The following is a 16,336-nucleotide window of genomic DNA, read 5'->3' on the forward strand; positions in this document are numbered from 1 at the left end:
TTACGTAGGTTGAGCTGAATGTGATGTCATTCGATGCCCGCTATAAACAGACAGGCTGAAAATGCAAGCAACTACACCTGGCGTGGTCAGCTTGGGTTGAATGAGAAGTAGAGGTGCCATTGTCATCAGCCGTAGGCAGTGATAGGAACAAGCCGACGCTTTCTGAATGACAGATTCCTAATTACGCCATGGTCATTCCTCCGATGCTGGAGAACGCCAGACTTGGGGGGTTCCAAGTGACTGAGCCTCTTTGAAAGGGAACCCCACTAGCAAGTTCGTGTGACTTAGAAACTTGCACCCCTCCCAAGACACCCTAGATAAGCGATCTTCGTCTCACATTAAAGATTTGGTCACGACGTTTGAAACCCTTACCCTGATCTGCCGGCGTTTCACGAGTATTCCCATCCGTCTCGGAGTCGGGGACAGGATAATCTTGGGGCTTCTTTAATAACCGTGGCCAAAAGCAGCATGACAGGTCCATCCAAAATGAGTACTGAGTATTTTGAATCTGCTCCTTTGCCAGTTGCCAGGCTTCAATAACCGAGAGCAGGGCAGTCCGTTCCAGTTCGCACTTGTATCCCTTGTTCCGCTTTGTGAAGCCAGATTGGTTTGCTGTCCATGAGGTTGTTTCTGTACAAGACAGCATACACACGTAGAGACTGGTTGAAGCACAGCTTCACTCAAGTGTTCTTTTGCAATGAATGGAAGAAGGGATATCTGGTCTGTAGTTTTCTAGAGAAGTGCTGGATTTAGACATTGGTTTCTTCAGCAGTGGAGAAGCTTACCCCGAGCCTGCGTAAATGCTGAGTGGCTAAATGTTCCAGAGAGAAGAGGAGTTTGATAATGTGAGTAAGTGAAGGTATGACTGAAGAAGAAATCACTAGAAGAAGAGGTGAGTTGGGATCAGTATCAAGTGGACAAGTAGTAGGATGACTGGACAGGATAAGTTTGGAAACGTCCGTCTCTGATAGTGGGAGCAGAAGTGTGCATTAGTCCTTTGAAGTTATCCTCAGAATCTTCACTGATTGGTTCTTCTTTGTCCTTATTTCTGTGAAGAAAACTGCAAAGTCATCAGCTGTAAGAGTCGATGGAGAGGAGGAGGAGGCGGATTAAGAAAGAGAAGAGAAGTTTTTGAAGAGTGTCCGAGCTTCACAGCATTTGTTAATTTGTTGTGGTAGTATAATGTTTATGCAGTGAAGACATTTGCAGAGAAGGAAGAGAGAGAGACTGATACACACTGAGGTCAGTAGAGTTTTTGATTTTATTTAATGCCATTTCCTCTCTGCAGCCCTGAGTTTAGAAGCGATGTGTTTACAGAGAACATCGGACGCGCATGGGGCAGATGGGGTGGTGCGTGCTGTCTTAGAACGACAGTGGGCAAAAGTTGTCCAAGCAAGAGTTATAGGTGGAGCAGCAAACGTGTCCATAGCACTGTTCGGTCGTCTAGAGCTGAAACCTTAGAGAGTGAAGGAAGTGAGGATGAACCACAAAGGATGGAAGCGAGATAGAGAGAGAGTGAGCGTAGGTTCCGCTCGAAAGGTGACCTGCGTTGGAGCGTGTGGCGCACTTCAGGAGTACGTGCTAAGGTTAGGCAGTAATGAGGAAGACGCTCTGTAGTAAGCAGTGGAGCACAACTAAAGGAGTTGGACCACTGAGCCAACAGTGGCGTTGTAGATGAGGTCCAGTTGGTGGGGCCTGAATTTGTGGAGTCGCTGTAATGATAAGCATCCACCGCGCTTTGTGATCGAATATAGAGGTGACTACGTTTCCTCCACGTACTTTCTGCTTTCTTTGAAGGCAGCATCCTGGGGTTTCTCTAGTGGACACGTCTGAAGTCACCAACGCAGTTACCAGAGGGAGTACCATCTTCAGGATAGTTTGAATAAGCAGCACGTCAAACTCCCGCCAAGAAGTTTTCTCCAATTTGACCTGGGGGACTATAAAATGACGCACAAAGTGGGATTTTAACAGGGGGGTTAACAGTAATCCGCACTAGTGATTCAAATGAAGTCGTTACCTGTAGGTGATGGTTGAAGATCAAATTTCCAACTCTTTCGATATAAGGAGACTAGTCCCTCCACCCCTCCCAGTGGATTACGAGGGGTGTGGGAACAAGTGGACCATTAGTGGAGAGGGCTGCTGGGAGTGGCATGTGTCTTTCAGGTTTGATCCATTCTCCCGTCAGTGCCATGAGGTTGAGGTTGATGAGTAGCAATAGTAAGAACATGAAGTCCTGCTTTGTTTAACAGCCAGACTGGCAGTTCCAGAGACCAACTGGAATCGAGAGCGTAGTATAATAGATGTCAGCGGGACGAAGCTGTAGATTGTCGGGCAGGCCTTCCTTGGACGTACATGCCGTGCTCTCCGAGTGTTTAGTATTGATATAGAGATCTGAAAGCACATAGTGACTACACAAGTGACCGAAATACGTAGTTTAAGAACAAGCTATAAAAAAAGAAAGAAAGTGAGAAAAGCAATACTCAAGTGCCCGTCGGTGTCCTTGCTCGGTGTAGTCGTACAGGTAGAGGTAGATGGTCTTTCACATGAGGGGGCTTCACACTAGGGCTTCTCTTCCCTATCAGGCAACGGACGAGTCACGCAGTAGTCTATATAGGAAAAACTTAGGCAAAACACTTACAAACTTACTGTCCTTCATCTGTTGTGCTCGAAGCTGGTTTCGTTTTATTTTATTTATAAAATCGCCATAAACATAAGTGACTGTTGACCTGCTGTTTTATGAAAAAATTTTGTTGAGCTTAGATTCAATACAGTGAAAGGGACTATTCAGTGAAACCCTGAAAGCGCAGTCCAGTTTCATATAATCTGTTAAGCACAGTGTTTTTAAAAAACCACAGGATTTAGCTATAACAGAATATAAGAAATGGCATTACATATCCAAACTGAAAGATGAGATAACTCTATTTAAGACTTCCTAAGATCATATAGAAGGGGATTTTACATTTGTGATTACCAGGACACAGGACCTGATAATGATCTTCCAGAGTACCTTTTCTGCACTCCATTCTTCTCTTGGATTGTACTGAGAAGAACCACATAGGGAGGGCAAAATGCTACATACATTGCAAGTGACAGTGACAATGAGTGTCACATACTCAGAAATTGCTCTGCATTTATCCCAAAAACACACACACACACACACACACACACCCGAGCAGTGGTCAGTCATATTGCTGCGGCACCCGGGAGCAGTTGGGGGTTTGGTGCCTTGCCAAGGTCTCACCTCAGTTGTGGTATTGAGGGTTAAAGAGTGCCAGTACCGAGACTCGAACCCGCAACCTTTGGGCCTGCCAGTACCGAGACTCGAACCCGCAACCTTTGGGTTCAAAGTCCAACTATAAATTATAATATATTTCTTCTTATTAAAGTTACAAAAGGTGATTTAGTCAAGAGCAGTTACAGATTTTCTCTCGTTTGTTGTTTGATTAACATGAATGACTGCTGTCACTTTAAGAGAGCTGCTGACAGCAGATCCAACACATACTGTTACACATTTTCTTTCTCAGCTGTTTGTTAAATTACGTTTTTTTATGAGGATACTTGCGTGCAAAGACAGGCATTTTGACACATAAAAGTGTGTGTATTTAAACCGTCGAGGGCCTATAAAATGGCTAAAATAACTCTCCATGTGCGCGTGCTTCTCTGACAGCGCTCAGACAGCTCGCACATATAGCCAAATGAGATTGGCTATATGTCACTGCTGACTGCATTTCAGCGGCTTAAAATCACTTGTTTTTAAACAGCAATGCTAAAAATGCGGCAAGCAAACCCACACGCTTTTTGTGACAACATACCACAGCAACATCACATGAATGTGTTACCACACCATATACAGACAGTAGTCCAAAATCTCTACCGGTTAATCGTAGTCCTAATAACCATCTTCGAAAAGTCTTTAAAGAACAACTCAATTCAATGCCATAACCCAGACATATAGAGTTACCTATGTTAAAACAACAGAACCCAGCTCTCTGTAGTTAGGTTGCTGCTTCACATACACGCAGCTCAGGTTTGAAACAGTGCTTCAACTTTCAGAATATGTTTTTATTGATGATCGTGAATCATCAGTGGGGTGTGGCATGTCCTGAAAAAAATGAAGAATTTCACTGCTAATACTGTATGTTAATAACCAGAACAGGTATTTTCGACTCCTCATACTCTCGTTCGGGGTCTTATGTAGCTGTTTCTCTTTGTCTTAGGCCCGTGAACCCAGACCCTCCACAACTCTCGCAAGCTGTTCGTGCTCAAGACCACGACTGGGTTAAAAATGTGAGTTCCACATGTGTACACGGAGATCTGGCTTCACAAAACTCTTTGGCTGCTGTGTGTCTTTCTGACATGTTCTCCTCACACAGAGTACAGAAATTGACCTGATGATAGTGGGGGGTCTAACACCCAGAACCAGAAGATTTCCTTTCTCTGGAGAAACAACCTGGATCAGCTTACAAAGGTTCATAAACAGGTGAGGATGTGTGTGTACTCTGCAGAGGACGTTTCTGTGTCAATTCAGTCTTAAATTGTTAATTAAAATGTAACGAATGGATTTACCTTTTTTCTGTTGAGCAAAGTATTTAAAAAAAAAACACAACCAATCACAGATGAGATTCAGGCATTGTTTGGTTTTTCCAGTCTTCTTTATCTTGCTCCAAAGTTCTTAAAAGGGGTAAAAGAAAAAATTAATATCATGACAGAAATTTCATTCACTCAGAAATGAAATTTCTGTCATGATTTATTCACCATCATGTCATTCCAAATCCACTTTGCTTATTTGAACAGAATTTTAATATTCTGTTATCATTTTTGTCCAGCCATTGGAAGTCCATGCAATAAAAATTGTTCCAAACTTCAAAAAGCTCTTAAAGACATTGTGAAAGTAATCCATAAGTCTTTTGAAGAGACACAATCTCTTTATATGATGAACAAATTAAATTTAGCCTTTATTCCACACAAACATTGATCACACACACACAGATAGAGCACATCAAATTATGCCAAATGGCGACTGGAACAGCATCTTAACATCGCGAAAGTTCTTAATGTGTGTGCTTTTCCTTCTTTTCCATCATGTAAAAATGCACTGATATCTAGAGAAAAGCACAGCATTAGTGCCCAATGATTGAGCATACATGGAAACATATGGATAGCATCAGTCTTAGTATGATTGACCATTGATGATTTTGGTTTTGAGCAGGAACAGAGTACAAGCGCTTGCATATCATAATACCATGTCCTTTAATTGATCGTTTATGTTCATTCTAATGAGTAATGTTTGCGCAGCTGGTACGTGATAATGCAGATCTGGCTCCAGAGCTTCCGAAGTGGAGAAGCTGCCTTCGCTTCTATCGGTTGAGGCGGTTCGGGCGCTTGGAGACAGCACTGAAGGACGCTAAACAGGGCGCCATGAACAGACCGCCGGCTAACCAGCAGGAGGTGGAGCGCATCCGAGACGCCATGCGCCTGCGCTTATCCTACACGCCGATCCAACGCGCCGCTCAGATCGGTAACTGCACCTTTCCCCGAGATTCAGTGAAGAGTGCATTTTCTGTTTGTGTCAAACCTTACAATAACAGTTATAACTTACATGCAAGTGCTATACATTAATATATTATAATATGAATTCAGTCATTCAAGCCATTTTATACAATACATATTGCTCCAAAAACGCTTTTAGAGTAATGAAGAGGAAACATCAATTTCGCAAAATTCAAATAAATTCAGTTATAAATATAGCTGCAAGCAGCAATTACGGGCCAAGCACTCCAGCTGCAAATTGAGGAGCTAAGCATGGCATGGAGCATCACACCAAATGCGAACAATGAGCAATTACAGCAATTTTAGGATGATTGTAACCGAAAACGCGGAAAAAATCATAAATACAAGCACTAGCATTATGATTAAATGATTCTTATCACTTTTTGACCAACAGGTGGCGCTGTAATCAAATCATTTTGGTGTGTTCTGTGTGAGGTGACAATGCCACACACAAAGTTTGGTGTCAGTATGCCAAAGCATTGCAGAGATACAGGCTGAAGTAGTCATTTTGGCATCATGCCTGAAATCTGGCCGCTGTGGTATGTAAAACCGTCATCTTATCGATACAAAATCCATAACATTTTGTCAGCACATTCGAAGATCATCTGATCTAATCTTTGCGAAAATCGGACCAACGGTTGATGAGGAGTTCGAAAAGTATTTTCAACATAAACCAAAATTATGATATGGGGAAGTTCAGCTACTCTGGCATATTTGGTATCCATGTTGGTCGCATAAGCCATGAATATTTGAGACCAGTTTCATTGCAATAGGCTAATGCAATAAAAAGTTATTAGCATTTTATAAATGTAATTATTAATGGTTAATGAATGATTTATTACTTCCCTGGACTAATAGGTGGCACTGTTACAAATTTGATGTGGCATGGTCAGTCTGAGGTGACAATGGCACATACAAAGTTTGGTACAAATATGTCAAAGCTTTGCCGAGATACAGCCTCAGATGTATTTTGGCATCTTACATAACAAATTCGCTTGATGCTTAAACAAAACCGCTTCAGATATCAACACAAAATCCATAACTTTTTTTCAGCTTTCTGAAGATGATCCGAACCAAATTTGGTGAAAATTGGACTAACGGTCTAGGGGGAATTAAAAGTAGGTTTTCAACTTTAATCAAAATGGCGGACAGGAAGTATGGCCAATTTTGGAATAATTGTATCATGTTCTCGCATGACCCAAAGAATATAGCGACATGACTTTCATTGCAATAGTCTAATTTTTTCAAAAGTTATTAGCATTTTTATGATATTTCATTATTAACTTTTGACCACAAGCGGCGCTGCCACCAAACTTTTGAGTAGCTTCAGGGCATGGAGCCAAACATTTTTGTAATTATTTTCGCACGATATGATAATGCGCTTCAAAAATACAGCATTTTAAAACATAATTCAAAATGGCGACGCCAAAATGGCCGACACGTGAAATTTGGATATCATTCGACTTACATGACCCAATCAATAAAGAGACCAGTTTCAGGATTTTTGGCCAAAGCATTCAGACGCTATAAGCAAAAATATGTATTTATCATATCTCCTGACCACTAGGTGGCGCTGCGTCGAAACACTGCAGGTAGTCTCAGGTCATGCTTGTTATAATATACACCAAGTTTTATCTCAATACACCAAACCGCTATGGAGTTATAGCCTCACAAGCATTTTTAGGCTTTCAGAGAATTTTTCTGGTATCTGAGAATGGTTGACGAATCAACTCTGAATTCCATAACTTTTGCCAGCATGGTCTGAAGATGATTTGAGCCAATTTTCTATGAAATCGGACTAACCGCCTAGGACGAAGTTCAAAACAATTGAAAATAGCTAAAAAACTAAACCTATTACATTTTTTTGAATTTTGGTCTATCTCGACTTGGCATGAGCCATGATTCAGAGAAAAAGAATTTTTAATTTTGTGGCTTACTTTGTTCAAAAGTTATTAGCATAAAAATATTGAAACTTTGACAAGTGGTGGCGCTTAGAGAGCTGGAGCGAGACTTCAAATTTGCTATAGTTAATGCTGGACTGTCCACTATCAGTGTGTGCCAAATTATACAACTTTCCCCGCGAATCGGTTCTATGGGCCGCTTAGACTTTACGCGGAAGAAGAAGAAGAAGAAGAAGAAGAAGAAGAAGAAGAAGAAGAAGAATAACGCTTAACGTGGATACAATAGGTGCCTCTACACTTCGCAAGCTTGGCCCCCCTAATTACTCTACCCCTACTATAAAGCAGCTAATACAGAAGAAAATGCTGTCATTATTCTGCTCAACTGAATTCAATTATTCAGTGATCTTGAACAACCACTGAACAAAAATTCCATGAGTAAGTAGCAGACAACAAAGATGATATAAATACTCTTTTTGCCTTACTTCAGGTGTAACCACTGACAGCTAAACCAGTGAGACCCGGACACCATGTTGCAGCCATGTCTCCCAGCAGCTTCTCCCTACACCTCCCACAGCGTAGCTGAGTAAACCTACACGATCCTACAGCAGCGCTCTCTTCCAGCAAGAGAGAACAAGCTGCGCCTCAGAAAACCAACCGCGTGAGTGTCTGTCCTCCCCTGTTCACTTGCTGTCTGCCGCCTTCTTCTCCTCTCACCTGCCGTTTGTTTGTTGTAGTGTCGGTTGCAACACTGTATGAGAGTTACAGATCGCATTGAGCTCCTGTCCGGCAGACGTGGAGGAAACGGTAAGGAGTGTGTGTGTGTGCTTTCACTGCACTAAAATATTTGCTGGATCTGGAGCCTTCCGGTGATGTAACTGATCACGCTTACTACCATAAGCAGCCCAATAAACAATCATGATGCATTCATGCATTTATGACTGTGACTCAGTCTAACACCCAGAGGCATTTTGATTCAGTCCTTACAAACTGTCTCTACAAGTGTCTTTGATATAATAACAAACTTTAGATAACTTGTACATATCAATTTGGTAGTTTATTTTTACCCTATACTTAGTTGAAAATCTCCAACATTAGCCAGCAGTAATTATCTGTTTTTTTTTTTTTAAAAATCCAAAAAGCACACTGGACCCTCATTTCTGCAGGACAGTGGCTCTCAGGACCAGAAATGAGGAACTTACAGTAGGAGGGATCTAGTTTGTTTTGTGTCAGTTTACCCAGGATCTGTTATTGTAAAATCTTTTTTTGGTATAGATGTACCTTGTCTTTTGGGCCTCTTGACGCTCAGGAGCAGCAGGTTTAAAGAGCTGGCGCGGAGCCCTTATTTCAATCCCAGAACCAGCTTTTCTCAACCATTTTTTTTTTCGAACAAAGCAAGCTATTGTCTATGAATGTGCGAGACTTCCTATCCGTAGCTACTATAGGTAAATAACTGGAAGAAAACAAAGTGTACATTATAGAACTATTTGTGTGACAAATAAATAATATGATACAAAATACCCGCTTGCAACATAAAAGCAGCATGAGATAGCTTTATGTATGGTTAAAATCAAACCCCTCAGATCTATCGCTTCAAAAAGGCCACACCTACTCTTAGGTTAAAAATCAGGAGAATACAGCTGCATGTGTTTGCTTGGGAGTAGTAACCTTTAATTTCTCTTTTATGCTTTTCAGGAAACAGTACAGATATTAATGATAACAGGTAAGTGAACTCATATGTACTGTGACAATGTGTGACTGATTCTACTGTAGACAAGACATGATTGCAATTTGTCGGGGTTGAAGTCTAAACAGAGAAAATTTTAATTGTGAAATATAAGTTTCCATCATCTTTAGTTTCAGTTCAATCTTGCATTTATGTGCTTAACCGCTGAGTATGTTTACACTCACTGCTTCTATGTTTCAGGAGCTTTTTTCACTGTGGCAGCATGGTGGACGATGCTTAACTACATCATGCAACAGGAGACTGCAGCCAGTTAATCAAAATGTAAGCCAGCACATATGCATATAATGAGCTAAGAAAGACTGTTTACCAGTGTGCTCTGCAGATTCTCATTTTGCCCCGCTTTCTCCAGATATTCCAGTTGTGTGATGCAGCCCCCGCCCTCCATCTTCAGAGCTCCAGAACTTTCATTCCTTGACTTCTTGGCTTTGTAGTGTCTTAATTTTATGGAATATATCTATGCACAGTCATATCATGTACCCCGCCTCATGTATCTCACTGTTGCATTTTGGTTTTAATAAAAAAACACCCATAGGTTATAAATGAACCCTCACATAAAGTAGATATTTGAATACACACATCTGAAATTTTTTGCATTATAATACAGGAGAGTACCAGAAATAACTTCCCTTTAGTCTTGCTGAGCCTTAAAGACAGATTTAAAATATTGGGAATGTGTATCAAAATACAACTCCTAGACCCCAAATATAAAGGCACATGCAGTTTTTGATAATATTATATTCAAGTACTGATCCCTAAGGGAAAAAAAAAACAAACAAAAAAAACAAAAACATTTTCAAAAATTTGATTTGATTTAGTTTTTGCATCACAAATGACTGATAAAAAAAATTGCTGTGGTTCTAAACGCCCCAGGTGCTTCTTATTTTCCCAAAGGCTCTAACCAAACACCGCCTGATTTCTCCCCAAAAATCCTGATCAGCCAGTCAGGATAAAGAATGAAGAGCCGGGGGATCTGTCCCTGGGATCCTGTAAGCCCCCTTTGGTCTGTCAGGGATGAATGGGGGACTGTTCTTTCAAATTCTTTTTTGACAGATTCACTTCACTTGTATATTTAGAAGACGAGAATGACTGGGGAATATAAACTGTATTATGATGAAGGTTTAATTATAGATTTATTTAGCACTAAAATGTTTCCCCCACATTTCCCAATTCAAACTTCTGTCGCAACTAGAAGAAAAAAAATCTCATTTCACAAACTTAGAAACAGATGAAACATTTGTGCAATTTTCAGCTGATTTACCAAGATATCTTATTGACGGTTGTTCAGGGATATATGTACAGTGGTTTTGGGGAAGCCAACCCAAAAAAATAAATATAACCCAAAGAAAACTGACTTTTGTGTGTGTGTGTGTGTGTGTGTGTGTGTGTGTGTGTGTGTGTGTGTGTGTGAACTTGTTTCTTCAAACAATTGACTTAGAACTTTAGTTTGATGCCACTATATCTATCTATCTATCACGATCTATCTATCTATCTATATGTTTTTTTTGGGGGGTTTTAAATTTACGGGGCATCTCAATAAATTAGAATGTTGTGGGTTCATTTCAGTATTTCAACTAAATTAGAACTCGGATTAAATAAATTAAAGCACACAGACTGAAGTAGTTTAAGTTTTGGCTGTTAATTGTGATGTTTTTTGGCTTTTCAATGAATTGTTGGCCTTCTGGAAAGTATTTTCATTTACGTACATGACTAAAACTTGGTGGGGGCCCCTTTTTGTTTAATTACGCCTCTATTGGGGCGTGGATGGAGGGATCAGTTTGTGGCACTCGAGGTGGTAGGGAAACCCCCAGGTTTTTTTTTGACAGCCCCTTTCCCCATCTGCATTTTTTGGGCCTTTTTGTTTCTCTTTTTCCCTTTTTGGAAGAAATTAAGGTTTTTTAATCACTGTCCTATTGTTTACTAACCCCTAATCAAACACACCTGCCTTTACTTTAATGAGCCTGAAGCCCTTTAATTAGTTGTTTCAGGTGTTTTTTGATTAGGTTAGCTGAATTTTCCAGGCGTCGACCCCGGAGCGGGGTTGGGCACCCCCATAGATTCCCCTGGGGCGGTCTGAGAGTTTGCCAGTAAACACACCAACCCCATGGTCATTTAACCAACTTTGGGCTTTTGGCAGGGGGAGGTCCCAAAACCTCTGGAAAATGAAATCAGCATCTTCAAAAAAGCTGGTCAGCAGAAGGAAGCATGAAGTGCTCCAAAATTTTGTGGAAAATGGTGCAGTTCTTCTTCCTAGCCCAGGTAAGACACCTCAGGAGGGCTTAACAAGAGGAATATGACAACAGCAAATTTCCCTTTGACACATGGGGTGTGTGGTGGCTCGTGATGCCTTAGTCTCAGTCCATTTCTGTAAAGTTCCCCAAATTTTGAATCGAGTTGACAACCTCATAAGGCTGTGGTTCTCCGGGTTTTGTGCATTTTTTTCTTCCACACTTTTTCCTTCCACTCCTTTTCTGTTAACATGTTTGGGATACAGCACTCTGTGAACAGCCAGTTTTTTGGCAATGAATGTTTGTTTACCCCTTGTGAAGGGTGTAAATGATTTCTCTGGGCAATCAACGTCAGATTGTCTTCCCCATGATTGTGTAACCCAGTGAACCAAACTAAGAGACCATTTTGAAGACCGCGGTGTTTTGAGTTGATTAGTGATTGGGAGCCCATATTCTAATTTGTTGAGATAGTGAATTGGTGGGTTTTTGTTTAAAAGTGAGCCAAAATCATCACACTTAAAAAAACCAAAAACTTAAACTACTTCAGTCTGTGGGACGAATTTATTTTTTACAAAGTTTAAAAAATTTAGTTGAATTACTGAAATGTGATATATGTACTGAAATAAAAACTTTTCCCTGAATTCTAATTTATTGAGATGCACCTGTTTTATACGTTGTATAAAGTATCTGAAAGTCATACTTAAGAAAGTACGATATTACCAGAAAATGACTTTTTGTAGAAGTTGGTACCCTTTGAATATTACTTATAAAAATCTTAAAATATGTGATATTTATTGTCCTTACGTTTTAAAATTTAAAAATACTTTTCGATTTTTAAATATTGAAAGTAAAAAATAAAATAAAAAGCAAAATGGGAAAAAAAGCAAAAAAATATATATATAATGTTATCAAGTTGAATAGCAAAAAAGGTCAGTTTTCATTTTTCCATTTTTTTATTTTTTGGGAAGAATGAAACACTTCATCTGTACTTTTTGTGTCTTTTATTCCAAATAAACCAATTTGACCTGCATCTGAAATAGCATTTAGCCTACAGTTTAATGTATTTCAGCAGGGACATGGATGAATTTAACCCCAGTTAGGGGTAAAATAGGTTATGTTTTTTTTATAACATAAAATGTTTAATAATGATATTTAAATAATTTAAAAATTTATTTAAAAAAAAATTTAAATGTGAAAATTAAAAACCAAGGGCAAAGTTTAAGTTTTTGGATGAAAATTTAAAATTAACCCCCTTTTTGCAAACCCACAACAAAAACCGATTTGACCGTAAAGGGTAAATTTTTAAATAAATTTTTTCAAAATTGTAAAAAAAGCGACAAATTAAAAGTAAACACTTATTTTCAAAAATTGAAAAAAAATGCTCTGGAATTTGTTTGAAAATTTTTGGGCAAAAAAAACCCCCCAAAAAACCCCAAAGGTCAAAAATGGGCATTTTTTTAAAAAACCCTTGAAATGATTAAAGCTTGATTTTAAAATTGGGGGAAAAAAAAAATATTAAAACCCAAAGGAACAACCCCCCTTTTGGGCGCAAAAAATCCCGAAAAAAAAAAAACGCTTGTGTCCCGCCCCAGGGAACCCAAAAATATCTTTTGGGTCCATCAAACCCAAAGAACTCAAATTGAGAAAATGCCCCCCCCGGATTAAAAAACCCAATTTTTGGGAAATAAACCACAATTGGGTTTCATTGGGGGTTCCCCAAACCGGATACAAAATTTTTATTCCCCCCTTTTGGGCCCATCAACCCCCCAAAAAAGAACCCCCCCTGCTAAAGGGGGCCCTTGCCCCCCTTTTAACTCCCTTCCAAGGTGAAACCCCCAAACTTTTTCCCTTTGGCTCCCCGGGTTCCTACAGAACTAAAGCCAAGACAGTATTTTCAACCCCCTTTCCCCCCCACCGGAAAAAAAAAAAAAAACTGTTTTACAAAAAAAAAATAAAATACATGGAATTGGGCAAACCCCGCTTTAATCCTTTTCACGGTTTGGACCTTGGGGGGAGAAACATGTTTTTGGGGCCGGCCTTTCCCCCCACCCTAACTTCTTCAGGGGAAGGCCCGCACTTTCTCCCCTACAACAGCTTCCCCAAACCCCAAAAAAAAACCCAGAAAAAAGGGGTTGGGTGGTCCCCTAACACCAACCGGGCCAAGGGTGGAAATAGACTCGACTAAAAGGTTCCCCGGAGCCTACCACTCCCTTAAAAAGGGGACGGGGTGTTTGGAACAAAAACACCCCATACCCCAAACACTTTGGGCCCCGGCCCTTTTTCCTCGGCCCCCCTTTCCCCTTTTACACACTACTGCAAGAACCCCCATCAACCCCCCGAACTAAAAATTTTGGAACCCGACCCCTAACCCCTACAAAAGGGGGAAAGGCATTGAATAAATGGTGGGGAAACCACTCCCCCCCGCAAAACCAAAGTTTTGAAACCCCAAAAAAAGGAACCCTTTTTTTAAGCAAACCCGTCCAAAGTTTTAAAACCTCTCCTATAAACCTGGTCTACACCACTGACGCAGTGCTGAAGAAGGCACATCAACGCCTCTTCCTGAGACGGCTGAAGAACTTTGGAATGAGCCCCAGCATCTCAGATCATTCTACACCTGCACTGTGGAGAGCATCCTGACAGGCTGCATCACTGCCTGGTTTGGAACAACACCGCTGGCAACCGCAAAGCTCTGCAAAGGGTCGTGCGAACTGCCAGCCACATTGTTGGAGGTGAGCTTCCCTCCCTCCAAGACATCTATACCAGGCAGTGCATAAGGAAAGCCCGGAGGATCCTCAGTGACTCCAGCCACCCGTCCACAAACTGCTCTCTCTGGTGCCCTCAGGAAGATGTCTCCGCAGCATCCGATCCCACACTAGTCGACTGAGGGATAGCTTTTTCCCTCAGGCTATCAGACTAATTTACAGTCAAAACTAATACACCCTACAGCATATTCCCACAATATGGTATGCCACACACTGCACTTTAATTTCAACACTGGACTATACATACACATTGCATTTAATACAATAATCTATCTGCTACCACTGTATACCATCCAATGCACATCCATGACATTTTGTGTATCCAGTTCATGTATAATCTGTTGCACCTTAGCATATTTTTATGTGTATATATGTCTACATAATGTAGAATGTGTACATTTTGTGTATAGTGTATAATGTGTAGAGCAGCTGAGAAGATCGTTGGTGTCTCCCTCCCTCCCTCCAGGACATTTATGGAACCCGTCTCACCCGTAAAGACCTCTGGATCGCAGGTGATCCCACACACCCATCACACAGTTTCTTTAGTCTGCTGCCATCAGGGAGGAGACTGCGGAGTCTCCAGGCCAGGACCAGCAGACTGAAGGACAGCTTCATTCACCAGGCTGTCAGGAAGCTGAACTCCATCCTGACCTTGCCTCCTTCTCCCCTTTTTTTCCCCATGCACCACTGAACCTCAGTCCCCCTCAGCTCCCACTAACACACTGTGACCTGCACCAGACAATTTGTTCAGCATTGGTCTTCTCTTTCTCATTCAACTACCTCTTCTGTCAGTTTAAATAAAATTTACGCTCTCACAAGGATTTTTTGACACTTTAATCAGACTGAATTAGCTCTTTTGCACTACAATCATTATATCTGCACTGTTTGTTTACTTCACTGGTTTGCAATCTATCTTCCATGTGCGCTTGTGCTGCTTTGCCCATGCTGTACGACCTATTTGTATAGTTGTACTTTATATTTTGTACAATATTTAATGTTCTATTAGTGTTATCTGCTTGGCACTGGGGTCTGAGAATGCGCCAATTTCAATTCTCTGTGTGTATGGCTGGAAGGTAATGAAAACTGAACTTATTCTGCTCCATGGCATGATGTTGGTTTGATTTCTCAAGCCAATTCAAAGAAAACCAAAGGGGTTATGATCCATATAAATGATGATTGGCACAGCCAATTGATCCCAGATATACCTCAAAATGTTGAACAGCCAACCACTAGGGCAAGGGCTTCCTTCTCAATAGTGGAGTAGACCTGGTGATGCTGGTTAATTTCCTTTGAAAAAGTAACTAACAGGATGTTGAATCCATTTCAATCTTCTTGCAAGAGAACTGCTTCCCTTTACTGCAAGCACTAACATCAAAATTTGCCAAGACTAAAAAAGACTTTTTCAAAATTCAGGGGCTGTCAAAACAAGGAGCCTTTATGCCAGTAAAGCTTTACAATTTCAAAAAGCCTTCTGAGATGTCTCAGACCACTGAAAATGTATTTTAGGAAGAGGTGAAAGCTACAGTAGCAAAATTCTGCATAAAAAAGCTCTATAATATCACCATGCCAAAGAAATCTTTTTGTTTGTAGCAATTCACAATGAGTGGTGGGGTTGGGGAAAGCTTCTAAATGGCTTCTACAGCAGGTCTCAATAGGTTTCACACATGCATTCCTACTACTTACCCAAATCGTAGCTTAAATGGCTTTCAATTCAGACTTATGCAAGGGTTGATAGTAGGTTAGCCTTAGTTAAGCAGGGGAAAAAAAATGAGTTCTTTTGTATCTGGATTAAGATGCTTAAACCAGGAGGAACTATACAGGGTTTCGCGTCATCAAGATACGCCTCACATCCGGGCATTCCATACATTATACTGTTTACCAGTCGTTGAAAGTCAGCTGGTGCTTCTGAACCCCAAAGGCATTACCGTTGTACTGCAGGAAAGCATCAGGCGTAAGCAAAGGCGGATAACTCTTTGCATGAGTAGTTAAAGGCACCTGCCAGTACCCCTTTAAAAGGTCAAACTTACTAATGTATTGGGCAGAGCAAACATGAGATCAACGCAGTGGAGTCAACACAAGGTAAAATGAAGCAGTCCGGTTTTGTCACAGCATCAACTTTTCCATATAATCTGTGTAAAAATCGATATGAGCCAT

This window comes from Cyprinus carpio, chromosome A9, assembly GCF_018340385.1.
Source record: "Cyprinus carpio isolate SPL01 chromosome A9, ASM1834038v1, whole genome shotgun sequence".
NCBI classification, from domain to species: domain Eukaryota; kingdom Metazoa; phylum Chordata; class Actinopteri; order Cypriniformes; family Cyprinidae; genus Cyprinus; species Cyprinus carpio.